The sequence below is a fragment of the Oreochromis aureus genome, linkage group 11, assembly GCF_013358895.1.
Source record: "Oreochromis aureus strain Israel breed Guangdong linkage group 11, ZZ_aureus, whole genome shotgun sequence".
Lineage (NCBI taxonomy): Eukaryota > Metazoa > Chordata > Actinopteri > Cichliformes > Cichlidae > Oreochromis > Oreochromis aureus.
Genome location: NC_052952.1, coordinates 15,522,743 through 15,538,587, shown reverse-complemented (window position 1 = coordinate 15,538,587; position 15,845 = coordinate 15,522,743). Strand labels below are relative to the sequence as shown.

Sequence of the window (15,845 nt, the reverse complement as noted above, 5' to 3'; positions counted from 1 at the left end):
GAAGCGGCAATAAGGCGAAGTAAAGAGATTAAAAAAGAAATGACACTAAAGAAATCAGTATTATGTATGAATTAAATATATTAATGAAGAAAGATGCTCTGTCAGAAGATGAAGAAATTAAATTGAAAAGACTAAAGGAAGAAATAGATAATGCATATATTAACATGGCTAAAGGGGCCTTTATAAGGTCCAAAGCAAAATAGCTAGAACTAGGTGAAAGAAATTCTAGTTACTTTTTGCTCTTGAGAAACGAAACCAAAGAAGATACAATATATCTGCTCTTAAGATTGATAATAACATAACCACTAATCATTTAGATATCTCAAAACATGTTGGCTCATTCTACAATGATATATACAAATCTGATTGTGATAGATTTATAGAGTCAGTTAAAAATTTTGCACCAACTATCTCAGAAAACTTTAAAACTAATTGTGAACGTCCCATAACGAAATCAGAAATTTCAGAGGCAATTCGATCAATGAAAAGGGCAAATCTCCAGGTAATGATGGTTTATCAGTGGAATTTTATTTACATTTCTGGGATATTATTGTTGATCCTCTATTAGAATTATTTAAGGAATGCCTTGATAGAAAAGAAATGTCCACAAGCATGAAACAGGGTATTATAACTTTAATTCCTAAACCTGATAAAGATCTTCTTGTTATAGAAAATTGGAGACCTATCACGCTTTTGAACATAGATTATAAGATTATCTCATTGGTCTATGCCAAAAGATTTTAAAAAGTCTTGATGAGATCATAGCTGAAACGCAAAACAAGATTTATGACCAACCGCCATATCAGTTCAAACATAAGGCTTATTTTTGACCTATTAGACTACTCTGATAATATAGATGATGATTCCCTTATTGTGTTTCTTGATTTTTATAAAGCTTTCGATACGGTAGAACATTATTTCTTATTTAAAGCACTCAAAACTTTTGGTTTTGGTCCAAACTTTGTGTCAACTATCGAAATGTTTTATAAAAATATTGACAGTTGTGTTATACTATATCCAAATACTACTAAAAGATTTCCAGTCATGAGATCTGTTCGCCAGGGTTGCCCAATTTCGCCTTTTTATTTTTTGATTGTGGCTGAACTACTTTCATTACATATTTTGAATAGCCCAATAACTAAAGGTTTATCTGTTTTTGGTAAAGAAATCAGATTGACTCAACTAGCAGATGACACCGTTTTATTCTTAAAAAACAAAGATCAGGTTGAAAATGCTATTTCATTAATAGACGAATTCTCAACTGCCTCCGGATTAAAATTAAACAAATCTAAATATGAAATTTTATGTTTGTACCAATCAAATGTCAAATCTTTACACGATATTCCTGTCAAAAACTGTGTTAAATACCTTGGTATTCATATGTGTAAGAATGACACGGAGCGTCAACAACTCAACTTCTCTCCCAGGATGGAAAAACTAAAACTATATTGAATTTATGGCTCCAAAGAGACTTATCAATTTTGGTAGAATCCTCTTGACTAAAGCTGAAGGTGTTTCCAGATTTGTGTATCCAGCCCTTTCCCTTAATGTGTATGACTCACGTGTAAAATGTTAATAACTTATTTGTTAACCTTGTATGGAAGAATAAGCACCATCATCTAAAAAATCATTGCTTTGTGGACCTAAAGATAAAGGTGGTTTTGGCCTTTTGGACTTCATGGACCTGAACTATACATTTAAGGTGAAATGGCTAAAAGAATGCTTAAAATCTCCTGGATCATTATGGCATTTCATTCCACATAATATTTTTAGAAATGTTGGAGGTTTACAGTTCTTATTGTCTTGTAATTACAGTATATCAAAGTTACCAGTTAAAATGTCTGCATTTCATCAACAGGCATTGTTGGCTTGGAAACTATGTTATTCACATAACTTTTCTCCACATAGATCTATTATCTGGAATAACGAATGTATTACTAAAAGGAACAAATCACTTTATTTGCAGAATTGGATTGATAAAAATATAATCTATTTAAAAGACTTATTTGACTCTGAAGGCCAACTACTTAGTTACAAGGACTTTATTACAGAAAAAACATTCCCTATCAAATTTAAAGATTTTAGCTCAGTAATAAAGTCCGTTCCCAGCGGACTGACTGAGTTGATGAAAAGCTACAAAAAACAGAACGCACTACATGCATCTGTTAACATTCTTTATATAAATGGTATTGATCTCTTAAGCAAGAAGTGCACCAATAAACATATTAGAGAATGTTTGTATAAAAGAAGAAAGTTTTTTTGGAATGCTAGTTTTGAAAATATCAGCTGGGATAAGGCATGGCTTGTTCCTTTTAGATTTTGTATTACAAACAAAGTAAGAGAATTACATTTGAAAATACTACATAACATATATCCATCCAACACATACATTTCAAGATTCTGTGACATTGATAGAAAATGTACCTTTTGTAAAACTGAACTTGAAAGTGTAACTCATTTGTTTTATGGCTCTTCATATAGTGCTACATTTTGGAGAGAACTTGAAAATTATATACTGTGCAAAACAACATACGAAGTCAAAATTGAAGGAAGAACATTATCACTTATTTTGAAACTAAAGAAAAAAGTATGTGCCATTGTCAATCTTTATATCTTATTAGGAAATTTCATTTACATAAATGTAAATTTCAAAACTCAACCCTTCATTTAATTTGTTCTTGATTAAAATTGAATATTACTTAAACTCTCTTAAATTAACTTCAAATAAAAAAGGTTTATCACTGATTGAAATTCATTCAGAAATTTTTAACAAATGAGCTGTCACAATTACAACCTTCAAGTACAAAGTTGTTATGAAGTCTGTCACATCCCTCTCTTTTTTTTCCTTTCCTTTTTTATTTACCCTTCTTATTTTATTGTACTGTTTATTGTTACTCTTATTTGCTCTGTATGTCTACTGTACAAATTGAACTGGAATGACTGACTGTTCACTTTATAATTTCAATAAAGTTGGGGAAAAAAATGGCCCGGTGGTATTGTCACTACCCGATCCGTAACGGAAACCCGATCGGTACCACACATACACAAAACTCCACTACTACTACCACTACTTCCGCTCGAAGCATTTTATGATAGTTATGAGTATCTGTTAAGATGTTAACAATAATAAGTATCTCTTAAAATGTTTGCAGTAATGAAACATTTCAATATAATGTAGACAAAAAAAAGTTTCCGTTTTTCACTTTCTACCACAGAAATTTTTGTTTTTGAATACAGTTAAAAAACAAACCAACAAAAAACAACAACAAATGGACAGTCTGGGTAAGGAGCTACCAGAACTTTATTCCTTACATTTTAAGTCCAAAGAGTTGTGCTGACAGATCTTTCTTTCTCACAGCAGCTTTTTCTTGATCATGTAGAAAACCAGTGAAAAATATGTAACTTCTTTAAAATGACAGAAACATGAGTTTTACTGGTCTGGCCCACGTAATATGAAAGTGGGCTGTATTTGGCCCCGGATGTAAATGAGTTTGATACCCCTGCTCTAACATATTTCTACTGCATCAATAACATATGGCAGAAAGCTGTAAAAATATATTACCCTTAATTTGAATTGATTCAAATAAATAAGCTAAAACATTTCATACATGATGGGATCTACTTACACTCATTTTGTTTTGTTTTTGTTCTGTTCCTGCAGGTCTCAAAACAATGACTGCGATGACCCCAGAAAATTTCAGTCAAAGGAATACAAGTGCTACACCTGATGTAGATGATTTTTTGGTTAACTTGCCTCAGTATCTCATCACCATGTCTATCACTGTTTACTCCCTGGTCTCTGTCCTCGGCGTGCTCGGGAATGGATTGGTTATCTGGGTGACCGGGTTCAGGATGAAGAAATCTGCTAACACAGTTTGGTACCTCCACCTTGCTGTGGCCGACTTCATCTTTGCAGCATTTCTGTCCCTGAGTGTGACATCTTTGGCTTTAGACTTCCACTGGCCTTTTGGCAAGTTCATGTGCAAGCTGAACATCACCATCATCTCTCTGAACTTGTTTGTTAGTGTCTACATTATGGTGGTGATCAGTGTGGACAGATGTGTGTCAGTGGTGTGGCCTGTCTGGGCTCAGAACCACCGAAATGTACACAACGCATTCTATGTATGTCTGTGTGTTTGGGTGGTGGCTTTGATTGTATGCATTCCACCTCTTTTTTTCCTTTGACACAAAGAAAGGATCTAAAAACAAAACTTACTGCACCGACATAGTTTTTTTTCAAAAAGCAACACCATCAGTCATTCACACCATTTCTACGATCCACTTCCTTCTTGGATTTGCAGTCCCCTTCACTGTCATTGTCTCTTGTTATGCTGTCATCATCCATCGTCTCAGGAGAAACCGCACACTGGCCAGCCAATCAAGTCGCCCCTTTAAAGTTATTGCTTCTGTTATTGTCACTTTTTTTCTGTGCTGGGCTCCCTATCACATCATTCAGCTGGTGGTATTTATGGTACCAAATGCACTATTTAACTATGCCATTCTAAATGGGATCTTTGTTGCCACAAATTTGGTCACTCTTCACTGCTGCTTGAATCCACTGCTGTATGTCTTCTTGAGACAAGATTTTAAGGATGAAATCCGAAAATCTATCCTGAATGTGCTGGAGAGTGCCTTCCAGGAAGAGGAGACACGCTCTCCCAGTGACATGAAGTCAGTGAACACCAGGCAGAGCAGAGAGAAGTCAGGTTTGATTACTGAGGTATAAGGCTGTATATGAGGTAAATAAACATGTTAAAATCTTTAGTAGAAAATTTCTTTTTTTACTAGCTGTAAATATTACTCCAGAGTAAATCTTTATAGATCTTTATAAACCTTTAATAAATGAAACTTTGTTTAATTTTGTTCAAATAAACCCCGCTCATAAAATTATGAAAGCAGCTAATGGTACAAATGGTACTGTGATGTATTATTTCTGTGCTGTGTTGTTTTTCTTGCCTCTTCAGCTCACAGCTCTACATCAACTTTGTGCTATTATCATTATTATTATTATTATTGCTTTAACTAACTCATGAAGTCTGCCATTCATTTCCATATATTAATAATCAGTGTTATGTTTTATGTCAATATCTTATTATGAGCTGACCACCACTGAGTTTTCATGTAAACATTTACATTTTATATTAAATATTTGACATTCCTACAGTTCCATTATTAACATATATGACTATTATATAATTATCATTATGTTACTATGCCAGACAATCTCACTGATAGTTTCTCTCTTTAAAAGTTTTTTTGACCCCAGAGACATCAATAAATAATAACAATAGTGATTATTCGTATTATATTTATACTTACATTTTATTTTATTTATTTATCAGCCAAGGTGTTTAAAAAACTATGGGCCATTATCACAAGAGGTTTTTGTCAGTTTGTTAAAGTTTTCTATTCCCATTCTGGTCAAATTTGGCTTCATCCTTTATTGACAGTACAGTTACAGAGCCAAGTGACAACAAATCAAAAGACTGCTGCCTGTCAGTGGCCAAGAGCAACCTGTATTAAGTTTGAATACTGTTATAAATTGAAACAGAACTTATAACTTTATTAGTGTGTAAATAGTTTTTCACTGTTCTATTTAACTTTTGGTGACAGTAGAAAGACTGAAGCAGGGGATCGAGTGGGACAGAAAGGGAGAAAGCTGGATGAAGATGGCAAAAAGAGAGAGAGCGCAACAGAAATAAGTAAGAGCAGACGTGTAGTCAAAGTCAACAAAAAATTTAAAAGCCAAGATCGCTTCCATCTAGTTCATATTCATTGATGATGATGTCACATAACTGTATTCTAGGCAGTGTGTTACACTGATATCAAATGCTCAGCTGCAGAGGAAGGGTGGGGCAGTGGGTTCAGGGGCAGTGTCAGAGGAAGCTGGTAGACACAGCATATAACAATTGTCTAATCATGCCCCACCCCCCACCCCCAGCCTTGGCACAAGAGAAATAATGGTGCAGCTGAGTGACAGAGCAAGCTGAGCAGAAAAGTAAACGTGAATATTGCAGTCTGACAGCACACTGTAAATAAAGCAATTGAACTAATCACAAATCCGTGAGTGTGTGTATTGTACTAGGTCCCCTACTAAGAAGTGTTAAAGTATGCTTTAACACTTCTTAGTGTTTTTTATTTCTTAAGCTAAAAATAAAATAAATAAAAATTCAAAATGTAATACTGAGAAAACTGTGGCGGAATATGACTTGAAAATATATTGACTTAAATGGGGTTTTATACTTTAACATTGAAACGCAGCAAGAAAGAACAAAGTTTTGCTTTTGATCAGATCTGCTGTGGATTCCCATATGGAAAAGATCTATATAAATCTTATAAAGTTTGTATCTGTCTTGTGTGAAACTTGTATGAAAAGCATACAAGAGTGAAAAAAGATATAAGATCCCTTGAAAAATTATATAAATGAAACTTGTATGTTTTGGATACTTACTAAAACAATATGTGAAAGTAATGAGAAAGTGGCCACTTTCATGAGTAAATCATATAAGCCTTATATGATTCACTATATGAAGTAGGCCGCATCTTATGCAAGTCTTTTATAAGTTTTTTTCTATTTCTTTTCCATATGGGTTATTATCAATTTTCCTAATATTAATACGTGTAGAGATGCATACACATAACAGCATTCAGTTGAAATATGAGCACTTTAAATATAAAGTAGCATACATACCTTGAAAAACTAAAATTTAGTTTTTAAACTCATCTTGATTTTGTAGAGAAGGTGATCAGGCTTTTTCTTCATCTCCTGAGACCAGCTACACTGAATCATCACCAGCTTGTATCTTTATCCTTTTACACTCAGTGAAGTCTTTCTTTTTGTTGACCATTCATATGCATTGGAAACCAAAGTGTGTGATCACAAGTGAACACACCATTTCACACTTGAAATAACCCGCTCAGCATTACATAAATCACATTTTAGAATAGAATAGAATAGAATTCAACTTTATTGTCATTGCACATGTCACAGGTACAGGGCAACGAAATGCAGTTTGCATCCATCCAGAAAGTGCTTTAGTCGTGATATAGATATATTACAATATAAATTAGCAATAATAGAGATGTGTAAGTATATTACAGAAATGGGTCTATTATGGTATGTTATAATGTACACAGTGTGAAGTATGTTATGAATATTCTATAAGTATGTACAGGCTGTAGTGAGTACAAGCTATGTACAGGCTATGAACAGGATATAAATATGAAATAAAAACTATACAGAAATCTGAGATATACAGTTATACAGAATGTGAACTATGTAAGTTAAAAACAGTTGTGGGATTAAAAATTATCGTATGTACAGAATGATTATCTACACAGAACTATACAGTAGTGGTAAAGTGCTAGTGGTTGTGGGTGTGTGTATGTTCAGTCCATGAGTTTAACGTGGGTCAGATGTCAGGAGGCAGAGTTCAGGAGTCTGACAGCTGTGGGGAAGAAGCTGTTCCGGTACCTGGTGGTCTTAGTCCGGAGGCTCCTGTAGCGCCTCCCAGAGGGCAGGAGGGTGAAGAGTCTATGTGATGGGTGACTGGGGTCTCTGATGATTTTCCCAGCCCTTTTCAGACACCGCTTCCTGTAGATGTCCTTTATGGCAGGAAGTGGTGCTCTGGCGATGCGCTGGGCAGTTTTCACGACCCTCTGCAACGCCTTCCGGTCCGAGGCAGAGCAGTTCCCGTACCAGACTGTTATACAGTTGGTCAGGATGCTCTCGATGGTGCAGCGATAGAAGTTCACCAGGATGTCTGAGGACAGGTGGTTCTTCCTCAGAGTCCTCAAGAAGAAGAGGCGCTGGTGAGCCTTCTTGACCAGTTTGGAGCAGTTGGTCGTCCAGGTGAGATCCTCGGAGATGTGGACTCCCAGGAACATATTTTCAACTCCCATTTTCAACATATGTTTCAACATATGTTAAAGCAAAGACACAGTTAGACACACCATCACGCCTCCTGCATGCTTCACAGTTGCAACCAAGCATGTAGAGACCATCTGTTCACCTTTTCTGTGTTGTACAAAGACACGGCGGGTGGAAACAAAGATCTCAAATTTGGACTCATCAGACCAAAGCACAGATTTCTACTGGTGTAATGTCCATTCCTTGTGTTTCTTGGCCCAAACAAATCTCTTCTGCTTCTTGGTTTTCCTTATCAGTTGTTTCTTACCAGCTATTTGACCATAAAGGCCTGACTTTCGTTGTAGCACTTGATGGATTTTGGGACTGCACTTTGGGACACAGTAAACACTATACAGTACATTGAACTGTATTTTTACAGATTTTTTTTTACAATGTAACATTGTAAGATCTCATGTCTGCCTATCTGTAACGCTTTGTTTATAAATACCACTGATCAGATTACTGTTAAAATCCAGTTTTTAAAAATATATTAATACATCTGCAAACTTCATAAAGTAAACATGAATGACAACAAAAATCAACAGGTTGCACACATTCATGTGACTATGAGAAAGGAATTCATACACACTAAACTAACTTGCATACACACAAATACAAACATGCAAAACAACTGCACAACATGGAGCATAGGGTTCCAAGGTCCATGGGAAGGATCAGGGAACAGGGTCTCCACTCTTGCATACATCTCTTCGCTCCTCACAGGGGATCTTCCTTCTCGCACACGCCACACTAGTCAGGCAAACTCACATACAGGCTCAGGGGGACGGGGTGAATCTATATACAAAGACGAGATGTTAACACTAAGAACCCAAAGGAATGAATAATACAAGCTAGGCTATATTAAGTAATGTAATGTATGGCACCATGCAGACATGTGGAGAACATGCAAACTATACACAGGAAGGCCCCGGGCACACGATGGATTTGAACACAGCATTTTCTTGCTGTGAGGCAACAGTGTTGACCACCATGCTGCCCCATATTTCAAAATGGCTTTGCTGAAACCTTTGGTGTTCCCTTTTCATGTTTGTGTCTAAATCTAAAGTCAGAGTGACACACTGTTAGGATCGACACACAAATGTTTATGCTTACATCTTTCTGTGCCTCTCATACATCGTAAACTTTATTAACAGTATCAACAAATCTTTACTTGCGGGCAACAGATTGAGATTGTTTAGTTTATCTCATAAATTTGTCATCATCACAGCTCTTTACTTCTTCATCACTTAACTGAAATCTAGACCTGCAACCTCAATAACAAAAAAAGAAGAAAAAAACTGAGTTGCTGCATAAAATAGAACATGTGACCTTTAAATCTTATTAGAGCCATATGTTATTCACAGTGGAAGACAGAAAGCATGTCTAGATCAATGGCCCCAATCAGACTGCAGCGCTGTTAACAAAGCAAAGGGTGGCTACTTTCAGGAATCTAAAAAATACGACATATTTAAAGTTATTTATCCATTTTGTCTTTGCTACATAATTCCATATATCTTACATCATGTATGTCCCCACTCATCAGGTACCCACTATGTATCTACAATGTAGAAAGTATGAAAAGTAAAGAAAAAACATTTAAATGAGAAGGTGTGTTCAAACTTTTGACTGATAGTGTGCACGCACATCTGAAAGAAGAGCTTTGAAAAACAGACATTACAAAATGATTTAATTTTGTTGTTTCTTTATGTCATTCTTAAGACAGTGATGGAGACGACCACCGACTCTTTTGATCTAATCGGCACAACTGCTGCACCTGATACTGGCAATGACATTGGGCTGATACACAACACAATATCTCAACACAATGTCTCAACATCATGTCTCTCATACTCTATTCCCTGGCCTCTGTCTGTGGTGTGCTCAGGAATGGAGTGGTTATCTGGGTGACCGGGTTCAAGATGAAGAAAACTGCTAACACAGTTTGGTACCTCAACCTTGCTGTGGCTGACTTCCTCTTCACTGCATTTTTGCCCTGAGTGTGACTTACACAGCTTTGGATTTCCACTGGCCTTTTGGCAACTTTATGTGCAAGCTGTACACCACCATCAGCTTTCTGAACATGTAGCCAGTGTCTACATTATGGTGGTGAACAGTGTGGACAGATGTGTGTCAGTGGTGTGGCCTGTCTGGGCTCAGAACCACCGAAATGTACGCAACGCATCCTATGTGAGTCTGTGTGTTTGGGTGGTGGCTTTGATTCTCAGTGCTCCATACTTCATCTTCAGGGACACTGAACAAGACTCTAACAAAATCCTCTGCTTCAACAACTATGCTCTTTCTGATGACTTTGAAACACCATCTGTGAAAAAGTTAGGGCAATTTCATCATCAGGCCATTATCCTTACCCACTTCCTCCTGGGATTTGTAGTGCCCTTCACTGTCATTGTCTCCTGTTATGCTGTCATAATTCATCATCTCAGAGGTCTTGTTAGGCAATCAAGGCGCCCTTTTAAGATTATTCCTGCTATTATAATTAATTTTTTCTATGCTGGGCTCCCTTTCACATAATGGTTCTAATTGAACTAGTGAAATTCACATCTGCTACTCACAATCAAAGATTAGATTATGTCACAGCTACCGGGATGCCTCTGGCCACAAGTCTGGCTTTTCTTAATAGCTGACCCAAATACTCAATTTTGCTCCAAAAGGGCCTGATATCCACTTACGAGGACATTATACTGCTGCTGTTCTATCGCAATTTTAAATGAATATCCTCATATGTGGCTCTCATTTTTCTTAGAAACAAAAATCTGGTAATTCTTTGTTTTTACACTCATCAGGTCCCAATCAGCCCAAATATCAAAGAGAAATTACAATGCACGCTGTGGAAGAGTTCTTAGAAGGTTAAATCAGACTTGGTTCATCTTCCCTCTTGGTGCAGATATAAAAACACTAATCGCACTCAGGTGTGGACCAAAAAAACTAAGGGGGAGTTGGTCTCAGGGCAGTTCCAAGCAGTTTGTTTATGGTATGAATGTAATTTGACCTAAATTTCACCAAACCAACTACCAGGTGTAGATTAAGAGTTTGACTCTAACCATAGCCACGTATGCTTTTTATCCTGGGATAATAGACGATGTGCAAAAGTCTGAGGGCCAGGCAACAAGCCGTAAACAAGCCATGTTCTCCAATAGCCAGAGCACAGCAGCTTCCTCCTGTATTTGGAGGCCCAAACAAAATGCAAAACGAGAGAACAAACAGCCAGAAATGATGAGGAGAGAAAATGCCAGTGGCCTCAAAATGTAAAGCCATTCCTGTTTTGGGGTTTATCCCATTATTGCACATTACAGTCCACCTGCTGTTAATTTCAGAAATACCAAAGCAGCTGAAACTAATTAACCCCTTCTGCTACTTGAATGAGCAGAAATGACCAGATCAACAACCCAGAAGTTTAATTGACTTGATGCTGTAATCAAATTAATAAGTGTTCCTTTAACTTTTTGAACAGTGTATATATGATAACTTTGATTTTATTATTTTTGATGTAGCAGTTACTTTGTGCAATTATTTTTTTAGTTTTTAACTTCTCTTCTTTGTCTAAACAAACACATGAATAAGCTCTTTCTGTCAGTTTGATTCGGCCTCGGTGGCTTCAGTACATGATGATAATGACAGTTATGACTTTTCTTGCTAACCATGATTTATATTATGAGACCATTTGTGCACAAAACAAAGATTTTTTTTTGTAATGTACATTTATAAATAACAGTCTCACACTCCATGTGTATCAATTAATTCCATCTGTAAGACATCTAACATTGGTGATAATTTATCATTAATAAATCACCAAAAACAGGACACAAAAATTATTAATATAGTTTTTATCAGAGTATGGAAATGTTTATATACTAAATAATTCACAGATAAAAGACAGCAGTCCTGAAAACACAACAGCTGCAGACAACTGAGTTACAACTTCTAATAACTTTAATTGAACAAATCAGTCAGCGTGGTCCAGTTCTTGTCTAATGTGTCTACTACACAGGAAGTTGTTAAAACATCTGTCATTTGTAGAGCATAAATGTTTTTAGTAGACTTCGTATGTATTGGAGTTTGACTAAGCTGGCCTGAGCCAAAGCTTTTATCTGTTTGGCCTGGCACCAGGCCTGCAAATAAGTCATTTAGTATACATATGTATAAAAGGTCTGACTGCACAATAGATGTTGGCTAAAATAACAAAAACACAATATTATCTATTAGAAATTAAGTAGCTAACCAATATTAGGAAAGTGAAGTAGTTTCTTTCATATACAGTATGTTACATTTCCACCTGTCTCACTTTTCTTTATTAAACCCAAAGTTCACCTAACAGAGCCATCCTGCCATCGTGCCTCTCTAGCACTCAGCGTCAGCTAGCAGCACTGGCACCTGGACACAGTATGATTGATCCCTATGAATAACAGAGCCTAAACAAAGTTTTAGACGATTTGCCAGAAGCTTAGTAATCAGCTTATAGTCCACTGTCAATAAGGCTGCTTGCCTCCAGTTTTTAAGAGCCATTAGGTCTCCTTTCTTAGGTGGGAAGGTCAGAACAGCCCTCTTACAACTCAGTGGAAGTTCTCCAGTCCTAATGCACTCAAATATGATTCCTTTGCAGATCTTCTACAATAATGTTTAAAAAACTCTATCCTGGGAGCCTGCGCCATGGCCATCTGAGACAAAGCTGTTAGCAGTTCATCAGGAAGCACAGGTCCATCCAGGAAAGTCTTGTCAGAGTAAGAGATTTGAGGAATGTCTGACAGGAGAAAGTCACTGTCGCATTGTTCTGCTTTAAATAAATAATTCAAAGTAAAACTGAACCCTTTCCTCGCACATATCCTTTACATCTGCAATTATTCTCCCACTGGCAAGACTTAGGCAGTGCATGATCTGCCATGTGTTGTTGATGATGACGATTACTGGTAATAAAAATGTGAGTACCAAACTCAGTTTTGCTCCCGCTTTATTTTTAAATACGCATACGGTACTTGTATGCGCCCTATAATCCAGTGCGCCTTATGTGTGTGTTAAATACAGTAATGGCACACATAACTGAGACTGCGCCTTTTAGTACAGTGCGTCTTATGGTCGTGAAAATACGGTAGTTTATGTCTACGAACAGTGAACACCCGTGTGCACACCTGTGTGGATCAACGCGCTTGTATACAAAAGGTTTTCCCATGTAACGGTCTGCTAGAGGGTGTGGAGGCCCATAGCCCCGTCCCCCAGGGCATGAAGCAGGCATGGAGGAGATCCAGGCTCCAGACATCCAGAGGACCCAGAGTGCGAGAGCCCAAGGAGTACCACTGGAGGGGCATCCGTGCCACCTTCCTGGGAAGGGCTGAGGAGATCCCCAGACGAGGGGGTCACCCAGTAGCCACGGAGCAGAAGCCAGAGGGGGCTGCACCGACGTGCCCGCCGGCTCTGCCGGCAGCCAGCTGTGCCAGAGTGAACTGAGTTGCAGGCCCCGAGGCCGGAGGCCCGAGGGCCCCCTTTGCCCCGGAAGAGGCCTGACCGAGCGACAGGCATCGGGCCCCGCCAAGTAGCGCTAAATGACACTACTGTGTCATTTAGCGCAGCGGTCCCCAACCCCTGGGCCTCGGACCGGTACCGGTCCGTGAGTCGTTTGGTACCGGGCCGCGAGAGTTGAGGCTCAGGTCTGAAATGTATGGTTTTCAGGGTTTTTATCGGTTTTCAGCGTTATTTTGTCATCGTTTTTATCGTTAACTTGTTTTTCCTGGGTCTTTTCACGTGTGTTATGAATAAATCTTCTTTTTTTCGGTACCGGTACTAGTTTTATTTTGTTGTATTTATCCGCGACACCTTAAAGGCCGGTCCGTGAAAATATTGTCGGGCATAAACCGGTCCGTGGCGCAAAAAAGGTTGGGGACCGCTGATTTAGCGTGTATCCATAAGATTTGTACAGCAGATCCAAGTTGTGCCTTGAAAACAGGAAAGTCGTCTGCATAGAGGAGAACTTTAATAGCAGGCTTGTACAAAGTGAGGCTTTGTGCTCACATTTGCTGCAAACACTCGTTTTAATTCTGTTACCCTGTTTTGATGCAGAATTCACTTGAAATCACGTAAGAACGGGACTTTTTTTATGTGTTCTTGTGAATTAATTGTGTATTGCATACATTTGATTTGACTTTCTGCGAGACAACAGTCGTCCGCTGGCTAAAAAGGTTTTCCAAATACCTCCACGTGATCAAGCCTGGATTTAGAAAAGAACAGCAAAAAAATCTGCACCTCCTGCTTCACATGCAATTTATGTTTGTGTGTTCAGAGGTAGCGGCGAGAGGCGGGACCTCGACTCATCCAGCTGGAGAGCCTGATCAGGAGACGTCGAACATTAACTCTGCTCTTCCAGGGCACCCTGCAGACTCGGCTGCTGGCAACAGCGAGGGAGTGTGGCCGTCGCTGGGATGGCGTGAACGCCAAACAGGAGTCCATCACAGGTCGACTGCAGGTATGCGAGTCAGACCTTCTGAGAAGGGTTTCACTTTTCTCTCTTCTTTATAATTGACCCTTGTTTTCTTTCTCTCAGCTCCTTGTCTCAGAGTGGGAGGGATTTGAAGCACAAAGGGAGGACCTTGTCGTTTGCTTGGCTGATATGGATGTCCACCTGAGTGAGGTTGACCAGCTGACAGGAAACACCTGTGAAAAGCTGAAACAACTGCAGGTGTTGGGGTTGTTTTGATATGACATATATTTGATATGATACATACGTCAAGAGACATTATCCTAAACTGGACTAACAAAGAACCATGAGTCCAACATGAAACTTACCTTGCATAAGGTAAGGCTGAAGTTCATTGATAATTTTAATCAAAAACTTGTTGTTGAAATATTTTTACTGAACATGCAAACATCTGCTGATGAAAATGTCTTGATTTATTGGTCTGTTATGAAGCTATTGCTATTTCTAATATGTTTGATCACTTTCTGATGTTTTATTCAATTCAATTCAATTTTATTTATATAGCGCCAAATCACAACAAAAGTCGCCTCAAGGCGCTTTATATTGTACAGTAGATCGCACAATAATAAATACAGAGAAAAACCCAACAATCATATGACCCCCTATGAGCAAGCACTTTGGCGACAGTGGGAAGGAAAAACTCCCTTTTAACAGGAAGAAACCTCCGGCAGAACCAGGCTCAGGGAGGGGCGGGGCCATCTGCTGCGACCGGTTGGGGTGAAAGAAGGAAAACAGGATGAAAGACGTGCTGTGGAAGAGAGACAGAGGTTAATAACAGATATGATTCGATGCAGAGAGGTATATTAACACATAGTGAGTGAGAAAGGTGACTGGAAAGGAAAAACTCAATGCATCATGGGAATCCCCGGCAGCCTACGTCTATTGCAGCATAACTAAGGCAGGATTCAGGGTCACCTGGTCCAGCCCTAACTATATGCTTTAGCAAAAAGGAAAGTTTGAAGCCTAATCTTGAAAGTAGAGATAGTGTCTGTCTCCTGAATCCAAACTGGAAGCTGGTTCCACAGAAGAGGGGCCTGAAAACTGAAGGCTCTGCCTCCCATTCTACTTTTAAATACTCTAGGAACTTATTAATTAAACAATACATGTATTAATTGTTGTGTTATCTATAGATATAGTATTTACATATATTTATTTATAGTATAGTAAAAATGTTTAATTATTATTGTTTAAATGACTAATATGTGACATGTATTAGTAGTGATGTTGTGCTGAGGGTTAAAATGCCTTTTTGTCTTTTGCTATATTACGAAATGTCAATAAACCGTTAATATATGTCTATGCTGTGCTCGTATTTATTTTACCCTACTCAAATTCAATTTATGATACATTTTATTTTGAAAGATTTATAATGGTTCTTTAAAGAACCATTTTAAAAAAGGTTCTTTGAAAAACCATTAAAGGTGCCCCAAAGAACCATTTCTTGATGGTCCTTTG

At 37.9% G+C, this 15,845-nt stretch overlaps 2 pseudogenes; both read left to right on the top strand.

The window, feature by feature from the left end:
* Positions 1–3,771: 3,771 nt before the first annotated feature.
* On the top strand, positions 3,772–5,146 carry LOC120442634 (annotated as a pseudogene).
* A 4,589-nt stretch (positions 5,147–9,735) lies between these two features.
* LOC116311751 lies at positions 9,736–10,551 on the top strand (annotated as a pseudogene).
* Positions 10,552–15,845: the final 5,294 nt, after the last annotated feature.